Source organism: Rousettus aegyptiacus, unplaced genomic scaffold, assembly GCF_014176215.1.
Source record: "Rousettus aegyptiacus isolate mRouAeg1 unplaced genomic scaffold, mRouAeg1.p scaffold_m13_p_12, whole genome shotgun sequence".
Classification (NCBI taxonomy): Eukaryota; Metazoa; Chordata; class Mammalia; order Chiroptera; family Pteropodidae; genus Rousettus; species Rousettus aegyptiacus.
In genome coordinates this window covers 1,896,070-1,909,514 of record NW_023416287.1, presented here as the reverse complement: position 1 = coordinate 1,909,514, position 13,445 = coordinate 1,896,070, and the positions used below count along the sequence as shown (strand labels likewise).

Genomic DNA, 13,445 nt, shown 5'->3' with positions numbered 1-13,445 from the left:
TTTCTCATTCGTGGGCGGTCCTGTGGAGCACACCTGGTTCACGCTAGCGAGGCGACTCGGGGCGGGGCCGGCCCTGCTGGAGAGGCCCGCCACCGGCAGGGCCGTGGGCATCTTAGACCGCGGGCTTCGCCGCTAGCACGAAGCCAGGAAGAGGCGCAGCGGGGTTTTCCAGTGAGCGAGCGTTTCAGAGCCGGGAGTGATTATAAGGCAAACTGACTGACCAGCCCTCCCCTGAAGGACTAGCCCTCGGCCTTCACCCCGACGGCTGCCGGCTGCCCCGCCCCCGTCCCACGGGAGGCAGTCACTTGCGGAGACTTTCACCATCAGCTAGCTGGGAGCGCGGCACGACGCACTCATCAAAAACACGGGGCCAGGCCGCGGACGCTCTGGCCTGCTCGGCGCGAAGGCCCTCCCGGGAGCCACTCCGGGGACCTCCCGGACGGCACGGCCGGGTCCCCGCTGTCGCCTCCGCCGCTTCACGGGGGAGGAAGGCGCGGACCGCAGACGGAAATGGAGCCCGCCCGGTGGAGATGGGGTCCAAACCCCGCCAAACCCAGCTGAGAGCCCGGACCCCGCGGTCCGCACCATTCCGGAGGCTCAGCTCTTCCCCGTTTCCGGTTTTAGGCCTCAGGTGCGAATGCCCCCGCCCCCACGACAGCAGCTGCACCTGTGTTTTGTGAGCGGTTGTTAAGGACCACGCTCCAGGATAACTTTCTGGTTATTTGCATTTCACCTTTCCCAAGAATCATGGGAAACGTGTGGATGAGAAGGCCGGATCGAACGATAAATTATTCCACAGCAGCACAGAACAGCCTGCTGCATTAAACCTAAGGCTTTGGGGCAGACAATGGGAATTCTGCCACTTTCCTCATCCCGTCTTGAGAGAGTCATGGGACCCACTCCAGGCGAAGGCATCAAGTTTAAGCCTCAAATTACTCCCTAATCGGGCAGAATGAAAACTACATCCCTTAAAAAACACCAGACAGCTACACACGATCTTTGCTTTTCGCAGTATCGTCTAAGGAATCCAGACATTACTGCAATAACTGCTCTGTAAACAAGCAGCACATCCCGCCACAGGGGCCGACTTCGGGCGTTCATGGCCCCCTCGCCCCGGGCCGGGCCTTCGCCGGCGCTCAGGGGGCACGGCAGCCCCTAGCCACTGGCAGAGGGCTGTGGGGACAACCACACGGCCGGGAGGGGGGCCAGCGCTGAATGTGACTATCAGGGGTGTGTGCAGACGTCTTAGCAGGTGAGGGCGGCTCTCGGTCCTGGGACTCAGGGTATGAAGGATGACAGGTGGTGTAACTGAAACGTGCTTAGATGCTCGACTTATCCCAGCTTCTCCAACGGAACAGAGGTGGAGGCGGCCAGCATTTACCGGGGCTCGTGCAGCCGGTCACACGGGATCCTCGTGACGGTGCCAGGCGGCGCATGGGCCGGGCCGAGGGGCGCGGAGGCGGAGTGGCTTCCTCAGACGCCTGGGCAGGGAGCCGGGACGCGGGTTCAGCTGCGTCCCGTGTTTCTCTTGGGCTCGAGCTGGACTCGCGTCTTTCAAAACTGCTGCAGGTGAACTTGTGGTGCTGCAAAACAAACTTGACTTTGAGATTCGGCAAATACATACATTTTTAACGTTCGTTCTTTCATCCGATAAATAAGAAGGCGTTCACTGTGACAACGTGCTCACCCGCCGCAAACATTTCGAACAACGCGAGGAGCACGAGGACATACCAGGGGCCGCCCCGAGCCTCCCCCCGGATGTAACGCCCTGCAGAGTGTCCCGTGGGACATGCCGCACCCCAGACTGTCCCCCGACACAGGACGCGCCAGACATGGTTGGGAAGTGTGCGTCCACACAGTCAAGGGCCCGATGAGTTCCGCAGTGAACGAGCCCGTCCCGCGCGCTCCGGCCTCACGGTTCCCAGCCCGACCTGTCCGCGGAGTGCTGGCGCGGGCCGAGGTTCGCCTCCTCCCCGAGGGCGTGCCTGGGGAGCGCTGGCCTCACAAGAGCACCCAGCAGGTATTCTGCGAGCGGAGGCCCTGGCCGGGTGCCTGCGGGCTCTGGAGGCTCCCGCGATGCCCACCCTCTGGGAAAGGCAACATGGCCAGCAAACGAGGAAACGAAGATGCGGGCCCCGCCGGACGCTCACGGCGGCCGCCGCGCGAGTCAGCGCGGCCCCCGCGCCGCCTGCTTCCAGCGAAGGCCTCCTCGAGGCGAGACGGAATTAGCCTTGGGGAGGGCTGGGGCGAAAGCCCTCTGTCGTCTACGGATACGAAGATGTCTGCGTACGATGTCATATGCCGACGCTCGCCTTGTCCATTCAATCAAAATGCCAAAGATAACGTTTCTCGTCAATAAACGTATTTCGCCATCATTTTCTAGCAACCGCAGAGCACTCAGGGCACGTGGCCCATTTTTCTTAACCAGTCATCACCCCCTGGGGGTGCTGAGGGTCTTAGTCTATTCGGGTAGGGCAGGCACTGGGCGGCTGACAAACACACGTTTAGTTCTAACAGTTCTGGTGTCTGGTGGGGGTCCCCCCACCGCCCCGGCTCAGAGGGGGCAGGGAGCACTCTGTTACCAGGGCACTCATCCAATGTATGGGGGCTCCAGCCTGTGACCCAATCACCGCCCAAAAGCCCCACCTCCTGACACCATCACAGTCGGGGAACAGGTTTCAGTATATGAATTTTGGGGGACATGAATGTTCAGTCTATAGCACAGAAGAAGTTGGTTTGTTGCGTGCATCATTTTTCTCACTTCTGAATTAGTCTCCTTAGGATAAATTGCATCTTACATTTCTATACCATGATGCAAACTGCTTCTAGAAGTAACGTACTATTCACATCCTTCCACGACTGCAGAATGCCTGACTTCCTAAATGCTTGCCGTGATGGGGTTTTCATCTGCTTTGTAATTCTTGGCCAATCAGATACACGAAGTGATATTATTATTTATTTGATAATGGGCTCGAAAGTGCCCATTTCTTTCGTATTTCTCCTTTTGTGAAATGCCCTTTCAAATGCTTTGACTTTTTTCTATTTACAGAGTGATTTGTTTTCTTATTGACTTATAAGAGCTCTTTGTATATGCCAGATATTAGCCTCTTGTGGCAAGAATCATGAAATTGTTGTCTTTTGCTTGTGTTTACAGTGTTTTAAATCATTAAGATGTAAGTTTTTATGTTGTTAAATTTACATGTCTTTTGTTTTCAATGCTCATGTTTAAAATGGCCAACCCTACTTTATGATTATATATTCTCCCATATTTTCTATTAGTATTTTTTGGTTTCTTTTAATTTTTTTCCTTTTAATTTGAACCCTTTTCCTCTTTAAAAATCCACTTTGGTAAGAAATGAGTTTGGGGTCCAGTTTTACATTTTCCAACACGGGTATTCAGCTGTTTCTTTTCTACATTCTCGCTTATTAGAAATGGCTCCCGTAGCACGCGCTGGAACGTCTACACCGGGGACTAGTCCTGTGATCTCGATTCCGGCTCCTCGGAGCCGCCTTCTGATTCCTTCGTCAAACCACACTCCTTTCCTTACCTGTCACCACGTAATACGTTTTTAATATCTGGTAAGACGGGTTCCTCGAGGCTATGTTTCAAAAGAATTTTCTTGGCTATTGTAAGATAAATACCTTACAAACCATCTCTTAAAACATTTTATAATTCTTCCAGATAAATTTTTGAATTCTTTTTTTTTTAAGTTAAAAATATATCCCACATTGGGATGATACTGAACTTAAAGACTAATTTAGGAAAAATGGCATCTTTAAGGTAACGAGTCTTCTCATCCAATAAAATAACAGACATGGCTTTCCATGTATTGAAATCCTTTAGTGATCTTCATCAGTGACTTATTTTTTGCTTCACATGTGGCTGTACATTGATTTTTAAATTTATGGCTAGGTGTTTAAGGACTTCGGTTCTATTGCAAATGATTTTCTAACTTGTTTTAATTTACATATGAGAGTATAAATTGTTATATATTATAACTGATCATACTACTGTATTTTTATTATTTTAATAATTTTTCTATTACTTTGTTTTTTTTCAGGAGTACAACCTTATAATCTACAAATCATGATTGTTTTACCTCTTCTGATGGTTGTGACTTTTATATTCCTGCCTAATTGCTTAGTCGAGCACCTCCAAAACAAGGCTAAGCAAGAACAGTGATACAGGGCACTCGGAACTTTTCGCGACTCTAATTGTGTGCTTCTAGTATTTTTATAATTAATTATCATAAAAATTTCGGGATTGAAATGCGTATTTTTAAAAATCCTTTAAAGGAGGTATGCACCATTTCCTTTTCTAGTATCAGCAGTGGATACTACGTTTTATGAAATGTCTTTATGGTTTATAAGAAAAACGACCACAAGCTTCTTTTTCCTTCGTCCTATTAACATGGTAAAGGTGTTTTAAAAAGTTTCCTGAGCCTGAGAGTTTTCGGACTCTGTGAACCAGTCAGCCATTGTCGGGGTGTTATTGGCTTCTATTTGCCGATATGTTTACGCCTCTAACTCCCCTTTCTGTGGCGTCCTATGTCAGGCTCTGGCGTCCGGGTCATGCTGGCTTCATAAACACAGTCAAGGGACTTTCGTCTTCCTCACGGATTGGAATTGTTTAAATGCTGCGGCGCAGTCAGTTCCTGGAGGGTCTGAGAAAGTAAGGCTAGGCAAGCGGCAGTCCATACCCCGCTGCGGGGGGCGTGAAGTTTTCCAGCTGCTTTGGAAAGGAATCTGTTACGATCTAGTTTCCTCGACGACGTGTGCACCCTGTAATCCCCCAGCTCCGCTCTGATGATGCCGCTGCCCTAGGGAAGCTCCGGGCGAGCAGGGAGGTCTGCAGCAGGACGCAGTGACGGAGCAGGCGGGACACGGCCCGACGCTCTTCCGCGGGGGCCGGATGACGTAGCTCATGCCGCGGGCTAATCGCGGGTGGAACTGACTGAATTAGATCTCCCTGCATGCATTCTCCAGGAAAATTCTCAAAAGCAAAATATCGGAACGGGAAGAAGGTGAAAAAGAACATTTCGATACGATTTGTGTAAAAATGGCACAGGAAATGAGGCTCTCTGTGCTTTTTGGATGCATGCATGTTATCGAAAGCGAGAGCGGGAAGGGTATTCAGCACCTCTAAGCAGCCGGTTTCCGCGGGGCGGGGGCGGGGTGAGGGTGGGTGTGGGTGTGGGGCTGGGGCGGGTGCACAGTGAAGTGGGGGGGGCAGGGGCGGAGTGGGGCGGAGTGGGGTGGGGCGGGGTGGGGGACAGGAAGGCTGCTCCGAGTGTCTTGCTGGCATTTATTCACGAAACTGGTTCTGACTGTATCTGGTGGGTTTCCACCGGCATCTATGGCATGGGGAGGGGGGTGGTCCTTGTTCTCTAATTTCGGGGAGGCCAAGTTCACTTGTCCGTTTGTGAGTTCCTTAGGTCAGTGGTTCTCAACCTGGAGTGATTTGGTATCCTGGGGATGTCTGACGGTGTCTGGAGACATCTCCGGTTGTCATATGGGATCTGGGGGACGGGGTGAGGGTTGTGCTACTGGCACATAGTGGGGAGAGACTGGGCTGTGGCCAAACACCCTACTATGCACGGAGACGCACGCCCGCACCCCGGCAAAGACCCACCTGCTTCCCATGCAACCGGCACCGAGGCTGAGACGCCGTGTCCGGATGCGCCTCGCGCTGCCCCGCGGCCTAGCCCCGGAGCAACGACACGCCCTTCCAGTCCGCCGGGCGCCCGCCGGCGCCGCTCCAGGCTGTGCCGCGACTCCGTTCACACGCACGGCGGGTGCAACCCCCTCGCAGGCGGGGGGGCGGGCTCGAGTCTTTGCAATGTCGCCCTCTCTTGTGCGTTCACGTAAACATTTACAGAGCAGCCGCTTTGCGTCGGGAGGGGGCCAGACCGTGCTCTTCCGGTGGGGACACAAGGGCATCGGCAGAGGCACGGTCCAGGGCGGCGGTGGCTGGCGGGGAGGAGATGGCACTCAGGTCTCTGGGCAGGTGCGTGTCAGCCTCCTTGGCCGCCATGACAAAGCACTACTAGCCGCACGGCTTAAAACGCCAGGCACTTGCTTGTTCCCTCTTCCGTCTCGCAGTCTGGGGCCCAGAAATCGATACCCAGGTGTCCGCAGGGCTGCGCTCTCCCTGCAGGTGCTGCGGAGGGCCCGTCCTCGCCTCGCCCGGCTGCCGGTGACTGCGGAGGGCCTTGCCGCGCGGCCGTCTCTGCCTCCGTCCCACACGGCCGCTCCCCTGCCTCTGTGTCTCTAGAAGGACGCTCGTCATTGGATGTGGGGCCTGCCTGGGAAATCCAGGGCGATCTCATCCCAAGGTCTTTACCGGAATTACATCTGCGAAGAGCAGACCTCTTTCCGAGCGAGGCCCCGTTCCCAGGCCCTGCGGACGGGCCTCCGCGGGGCCCTGCGGCCCTGGGCAGGGGCCCGGTCTTCCCGGGAGCCCGGCTGAGTCCCTCTCTCTCTCCACACCCGTCAGTGGGAGCCGCCGGGTCAGAGCCGGCGGGTCCGCCCACCCGTGGGCAGCACACGGCGCTCAGAGCCCTAACACCACGAGGAAGGCGGTGACGGCCGCGCCACGACCAGCAGGCCCCGCCACGGTCACCGCCGCCCTCGCCCGCCTTCCAGACCCGCCAGCATCAGCCTCTGCCTGGGCTTCCGAGTTCTTATTTTTCCCAAAACGGGATCAGAAGCTTGAGCGTGCCCCAGAATCACCTGGGGGACCCGGTTTTCTGCGTCACAAGCTGCATTGCTGACAAGTCCTGGGGGGCGGGGGGACGCTGCTGCTGCTGAAATAGCCCCTCCCCCCGCCCCCTCCCCCCTCGCTTCCCCCAGGCGCTCACCTTTACCTGGAGCCTCCTGGTGGCTCCGCCCACGGGTCCCTCCTTCCTTCCTCCCCGGAGGCAGTCACCGTGGGAATCGCCCTCCATCATCGGCCACACGGAGCACGCCTCATGCCCGCAGCCAAGGACGGTGGCGCGTCTCCGCTCCCCGGCATCCTCCCGGTGGCACTCGTCGGAGGGGTGCTGAGCGAATGAGTGACCGAGACTCCTACACAGCCCCCCCACGCCGAGGAGCTCTGAGCGCTGTGAGAGGTCACGCTTCAGCAGCTCTGCCGTCCAGCCTGCCCGGTCCCGCTGGGGCTCAGCGGCGACACCGGGGTGGTGCCTGAGCTCCCCGGGCCTTCGCTTCCGCGTCTGCACGGGGACATGACACATGGCTTCCGGTGGCCGGCTCACCGCGCTTAGCACGCGGCCAGCACGCACGGCCCGTTAATGCCGCTCGGGGCTGGAGGCGGTCACCTGGGCTCCCTCTTGCCGGAACGAGGCCATCAGCTGTGCGCGCCCCGTCCCGCTGCGGCCGGGTTTGCCTGCTCCAGCTGGGGGCACCCGCCTCCACGGGCGCGGGGCTGGGGGTCGGAGGCCGAGTGAAGCTGCCAAAAGGCCTGGTGTGTGGACCCGGAGCAGGGTGTCCTCCACGGCCAGGGGTTTGGGCGTTGGGGAGCCAGTAAGGCAGGTGCGGTTCCCTTACGGAGGGGAATGAGCTCATGGGCTCTGTGGGGACACTGGCCTCCGCTTCGGGCAGGGCAGGCCAGGCCGGGCCCAGGAGGGGACAGAGGGCGGATCAGTGAGGCTGCTCTTCCAGCATTTCCATGCCCCGAGGCTGTGTTCCAAACCCGTGTGGCCCTGGAGGAAACACATTTGATGGTTCAAGGTGGTTGCTCCAGCCCTCCCCTCCCCGGCCGTCTGGAACAAGGCCAGCCAGTTCTGCGGCCCTGCCTGCCTCGTTACCGTGCCTCCCGCTGCTGCCGGCCTCCCCACGCTCCCCGAGGCCCATTCATTCGGCTTCACTAGAGTTTACAGAACAGCCCGCCCTGGAGAGCGTCTCGTCAGAGCTCGGCTCCGCCTGGCCCGTCCCTGCGTGCCGTGTGGCTCTGGGCCGCGTGTGGCGGGGACCGGAGGGCCGGCTGGCAGGACCCTGCGCCTCGGCCTCGGCCTCGCGTCTCCTGTGGCACCCTCGCCTGTCCTGACCGCGAGGACAGCTCGCCCGCCCTCGATCCTCTGTTCTCGCCTCGATGTCCATCTCTCTCTGGGAGCCCCGAGGCCCCGCACTCAGGGGTCAAAGGGCTCCCCGAAAAGCTGGTGTTGATCGTCAGCAAGTGCTCGTCTGTGCTGTATGGGCTGGCAGCTCCGACGTCACTGTCCCCCCTTTACCGCTGTGTTTGTAAAGTATTCAAATGATACGATCGAAATGACGTGAACGTTGAGACCTGCTTCTGCAGTGACGGGGACTCACCGACGTCGATGAGGGGCGTTTGGTTAGGAAGCCGTGATAGCCGGACCTTTCTCTAGGACGATCGTTTACAGACCATTTTGACTCGTTTGTCCCGTCGCGCCTCAGATCCCTTTCTGCATGTGTAGAATATAAGTGTCCAATTTACAAAATCAAAGACGGGAGAGGCCGACCCTTCCGATCTGTGAAGACTCAGCCCAGACGGTCTCCTATAACAGGGGCCCGTTCATTATGCAGTTACCTGCACACGGCCCACAGGTACAATGGGCACGTGTGACTGCACGTTGCTCCGTCCTTTAAATATCTCTTCTGATGTGTTAAAATTAGCCTCTTCCTAAACCGCAAAAAGAGAAAGGAGTGTCCTCTCTAAGCAAATGTGCAGAGAAAGCGCCCGTTGTCTGGTTCGGTTAAAAGTGGTCCTGTCTGTAGGCAAGGGTGGACACTGGGTGACCTTGCAAGGCGGCATCCAGACGTGAGATGTTAGAACTCTTCTTGACACTTCGGAGCGGCTGCAGCCCAACGGGGCCCGGAGAGAGGGAAGGGCCGGGAGGGGGGAGGGGAGAGGGGCTGGCCGCTGGCCTAGGCTTGGGGTTAGGCTGTGGGAATGGGGGCGTGTATAAAGGGACTGTCGTTATACACAAGAAAGACACGATTTGACTAAATGCAACTCCCCAGGGCAGGATCACGGGTGCTGGCCTCTGCTGACGGGCCTCGTGCAGGAGGCTCCCCTGGGCCGCTCACACGCCCCCCAGCCCCGTCCCCACTCCACGGCGGAGGGAGCCGGGGTGTGGGAGGGCATGCAGCCGCCCGGTCACGCAGGGCGAAAAGGGGGAGCAGACACATGCCTCCAAAGCCCAGGCTCATTACACCAGACTGGTTTTGAGGTCCAGGGAGAATCCATCTTGCTCGTTTTCCTTCCCAAATCAAAGTCCCCACAGACCTAGAGAGCACATTTGAGGCTGTGAAAATAAATTAAAATTAAGTCCTTTGCGAATGTGCCTGGTCTTGAACGTCACCAGGGGCTCCTGGCGCTGGAAGAGCCCACGGCTGCCGCCCGCAGACAGCAGGACCGCCCTGAGCTCTGGCCGAGAGGCTGCAGGTGGCCGTGGCCTCCGGCACAGGGGTGGCAGGGCGTGTGGGGAGGGGCGGGCCACCGTCCTGAGCGTGCTCGGGTGGAACCGGGTGCCGAGAAGGGCCGCAAAGAGCATGCGTGGGCACATGGCTGGGTTGAGCGTTCTCAGACGTCCTCCGCCCACTACGCACGACCTTGGCCTTGCTAAGCCGGTAGGGGGACGATGGAGAGCTTCGGCCTCACTTCTCCTGTGACCCGGTGCCTCGCGTGCTCCCGGCTGGCACAGCACACCTGGCGGTGTGTGCGGCCCTCGGTCTTTGTCCTGCCGACGGGCGCAGTGCTGCCGGGCCCATGCTAGGCACAGAGCCGCCGGACCGGCTCGTGCTGACGGGGACCCATCCACGCGCGCGCCTGCGGAGAGGCGCCGCTGGGTCAAACAACATGAGTGTGTAATTTTGACGGACGTCGCCAGCTTGCCCCCCCAAGGGGGTTACAGATGTTTTTCTAAAAGTGTCGCACTGATCACAGACGTACGGAGAAGGCGCAAGCAGACGGCAGTTCCGGTGACGTGCTCTCCCCGGGACGCCCCAGCGTGGCTGCATCTGGCCGGCAGTGGCAGAATTTCCCAGCTGCGGGACTAACGAGGGTGGGGGGCTGTGGGTGCTGTGTCCTGCTCCTCGCAGTGGGGCCCTGGCGCGAAGGGTCCCAGGTGCCGAGGCGGGAGTGGCCCAATCCCAGGAGACTCCTGTCCCCTGCCTGTCCCGCCGCAGTCTGGCCATTCCGTTTTTCCTGGATCCTGTACGATCCCTTTGAATTGGCCCCTCGGGGGCCACTCCGTGGGGCTTCTTTCCCTCTAACTCGCTGCACCCAGACACCTGCCGCACCTGTCCAGGTGGAAGCAACCTGATTAGCTGACGTTACAAATTCCTGTCACGTCCCCTTCTGGTCACATCTGAAAAATTAAAACCCTAAGTTTGTCTTTGTTCCCTTTTTGGAAAGAAACCAGCGTGGCAAAGTTTTTGCTTTTTGTGACCAATTTTGAGACCAGCTCCTAACGGGGAATATTAAGAATATCTTCGTGTAGTCAAAGGGGCGAAAGGAAGTTTTCACTTAAAAATCACAAAACAGATGCATGTGGGAAACGGTGAGAGCTTTGTGGGGGCCCCGTGGAGCCCGTGGGAAGCAGAAGGAGCGGTCTCTTCTATCTGGCCAGACGTAGGAGCGAGGAGCCGGCCGCTGGCCTCAGGGAGGGGAAGGGCCTTCTCTTCACGCTGGGGATTTGTTTTCAATGAGAGATTCAGAATGCCTTTTTCTTTTTTCTTTCTTTTAATAAAGGAAGGATCTAGTCAGTTGACCAGGGATTAGCCAGGATTAAGGGCCGGTTGACTCTGCGATATTTCTACCTGCCTGCTGTGCAGATACTAGAATTAACAATGGCAAATAATCAAAAGGGTATTAAATGTGAGTGGGGCCGCAGAGGGACAGCCCCGGCCTACCTGTCTGCTGCGCGGGCTCCGGAGCCTCACCTTGCCTTGCTCGAAAGCTGCGTGGTTCTGAATTCATAATTTCAGATTGCCCATGCGCATTGCAAACGGCCATGATTGGGGGTGATTTTCTTTAATGGCAGAGTCGATTAAGAACCCAGGTTTTGTTATTGCTGGGCTCGTTTATCCCCAGTGGCACCGTTAATGGCAGAGACACACTGGAACGGCACAAAGCGCATAAGAGCGGGGGGTCAGGGCCAGGAAGGCGGCCAGCGCCTGGCCGTGGCCATCATGGCCGCTTGACAAGAGCTGGAACCCACAGGGAACGATTCTGGCCACAGACGTGCTGTTCGCCTGCTTAGTGAAACCGAACTCAAACGCCGGGAAGGACCATTTGATGAATTCTGTATCTCAGAGAACGTTGGAAATCGGAGCGCCCAGAAGATCAAGGCTTCGGAAATTCTCCTGGGGAAAAGACACCAGCCGGAGGCACCAGGAACACCTCCTTCTCTGTTTGTCGGAGGAAGGCGTAATTGTGCCGCTTCCTCCTTGAAGAAGTTTACAAACATTTGCAAGTTGTCAGAAATAATTAGTCTAGGACCGTTTCATAAACCATGGAGTGAAACAGCACGTGCCTTGTTGAGATCAAAGGGCTTCTCCCACCTTCTTGTAAATCCAAATTTAATTCTTTTGAAAGCAAACTCTGGGAATTATGGTGGTTTCCACTGAGCGCTGACAGCAGGGGGAGGGGAGCAGAAGCCTCACACAGAAAGTCGGCGGGGAAGGAGTGGGGGGGCCACGCCCCAGCACCGGACAGAGACCTGGGCGTGGAGACCTGGGTGCGGAGATGCTCCGTGCTGTGGACCAGGCCTTTCCTGCTGGAAGCTCAGGCCCTGACTTGCTTCCTGGGTTGAGTTGGCGATGCCGCACCCGTGACCTTGACCTCGTAAGGTGGGAGCGAGTGTGTACACCCGAAGTTCTGCAAATAACACAGCTGGGGCTGGAGAGCAGGGCCGACCGCGTTCCCGACCCGGCGCTGCCATCCGCCGTAGCCCGCGGACGAGCCGCTCATCCGTGCACTGCGGGTCGGAGCCGTCCCTCCCTCCCTGGCAGGTAAGGGCCCCGCTGCACAGAGGGCTCGGCTTAGTGCCCGGCCAGCACTGCGTTCAGGGTAATGGCGGCTCCAGAACATCATTAGTGACAGCAGCTAGCAGACCTTGACGGAGGGCTTTGTGGGTGCTGTGCTCAGGAGCACAGAAGGAGGCGCGGCTCCTCCCCTCACACGGGCAGCCCGGTAACTCCAGTGACAGCGCGCACGCACGCGCACACGCGCACACACATAACACCCGCTTTGGGTGATCTGCCTAGCTTTTTTGGCGATGGTGGTTTGTTGCTATGTCGATCAGAGTTTGACGTCTGAAGGCGCGGCCCTCCCGCTCCCTGGAGTCACTTCCCCGCTTGTCGCCGGTTCCCGCCGGCCCGTCTGGATTCCTCCTGGCGCAGCTGTCAGAAGAGCAGTGGGGACCATGGCCACGCGCTTCCTCCCAGCCCCCCTCGCTCCGCGCCCGCCCTCGGGTCCCCTCGCTGGAGGGGCAGGCAGCGCGTGACACAAGGACAGCCGCCCGGATCGAGCCGCGGCCTGTGCAGCCAGGCGAGGACAGCGCATGTGGGTGCCGTCTAATCCCTTTGGGGGTCCCCCAAACTCAGGCGCAGGGGTTCCTGCTGTAACGTTACATATAGTGTCCTAAAACCTTGTGTTATGTGAAATCACGCACTAACGCACAAAATGAGAATTCAAAACAGAACAGGGCTATGGGCGAAAAAGGGTCGGGCAGACGGCTCAAGCCCTGCAGACCTTCGTAAGCAGGGCCGTCCCAGGAAAAGCGCAGCTGCAGTAAGAACACTCGCCCCGTTCAATTGAGCATCGTGGCCACGGGCTCCCTCAGGCCTAACTGCAGCCTGTGCTGTCTCGTTAAGAGATGTAGTCCCTGGAGAGCAGTCACTGTGAAGAGATGATTTTAAAAGTGAGAATTAAAAGCGAAGGCAGGGCCTTCGTGCATCCATCCAGCGCTTTAAAGTGGGGAGAGTCGGCGGCCGTGGCACCCTGAACAAGCCCGGTCCCGGCTGATCTTGGAAGCTCAGCAGGGCCGGGCCTGGTTAGTACTTGGATGGGAGACCACCTGGGAAGACCAGGTGCTGTAGGCGTAAAAAATAAAAAAAAATACGGGATTGTAAATTGACAAGGTCCTTGCAATCCGTGAGGTCCACCAAGGGTTGCCTCATGTAAAAAAAATAAAATAAAAAAAGCCAGGGCGATGGCCGCGGCCTCTTGTGCACGCGCAGAGTCTAGGTGGCCTGACAGGAAGGGCATGCAGTGGCTCCTGAAGCCGCTAATGCAGCCACTACTTGCCCTAAAGGACGTCATTTCTATAGACTTTAAGCTCTTAAAAAGATGGACGAGGCTCACTTTCAACGGCCCCGGCTGCTCCAGGCAGTAGACACGCAGACACGCCTGGGGAAGCCCCGTGCGTGAGCCACGTGGATCCGCATTACGCCCTCGTCACGCCTCCGCCCGACCA

General features: G+C 57.4%; 1 pseudogene; it reads left to right on the top strand.

Moving 5' to 3' along the window:
- Positions 1–12,952: 12,952 nt before the first annotated feature.
- LOC118610523 lies at positions 12,953–13,071 on the top strand (annotated as a pseudogene).
- Positions 13,072–13,445: the final 374 nt, after the last annotated feature.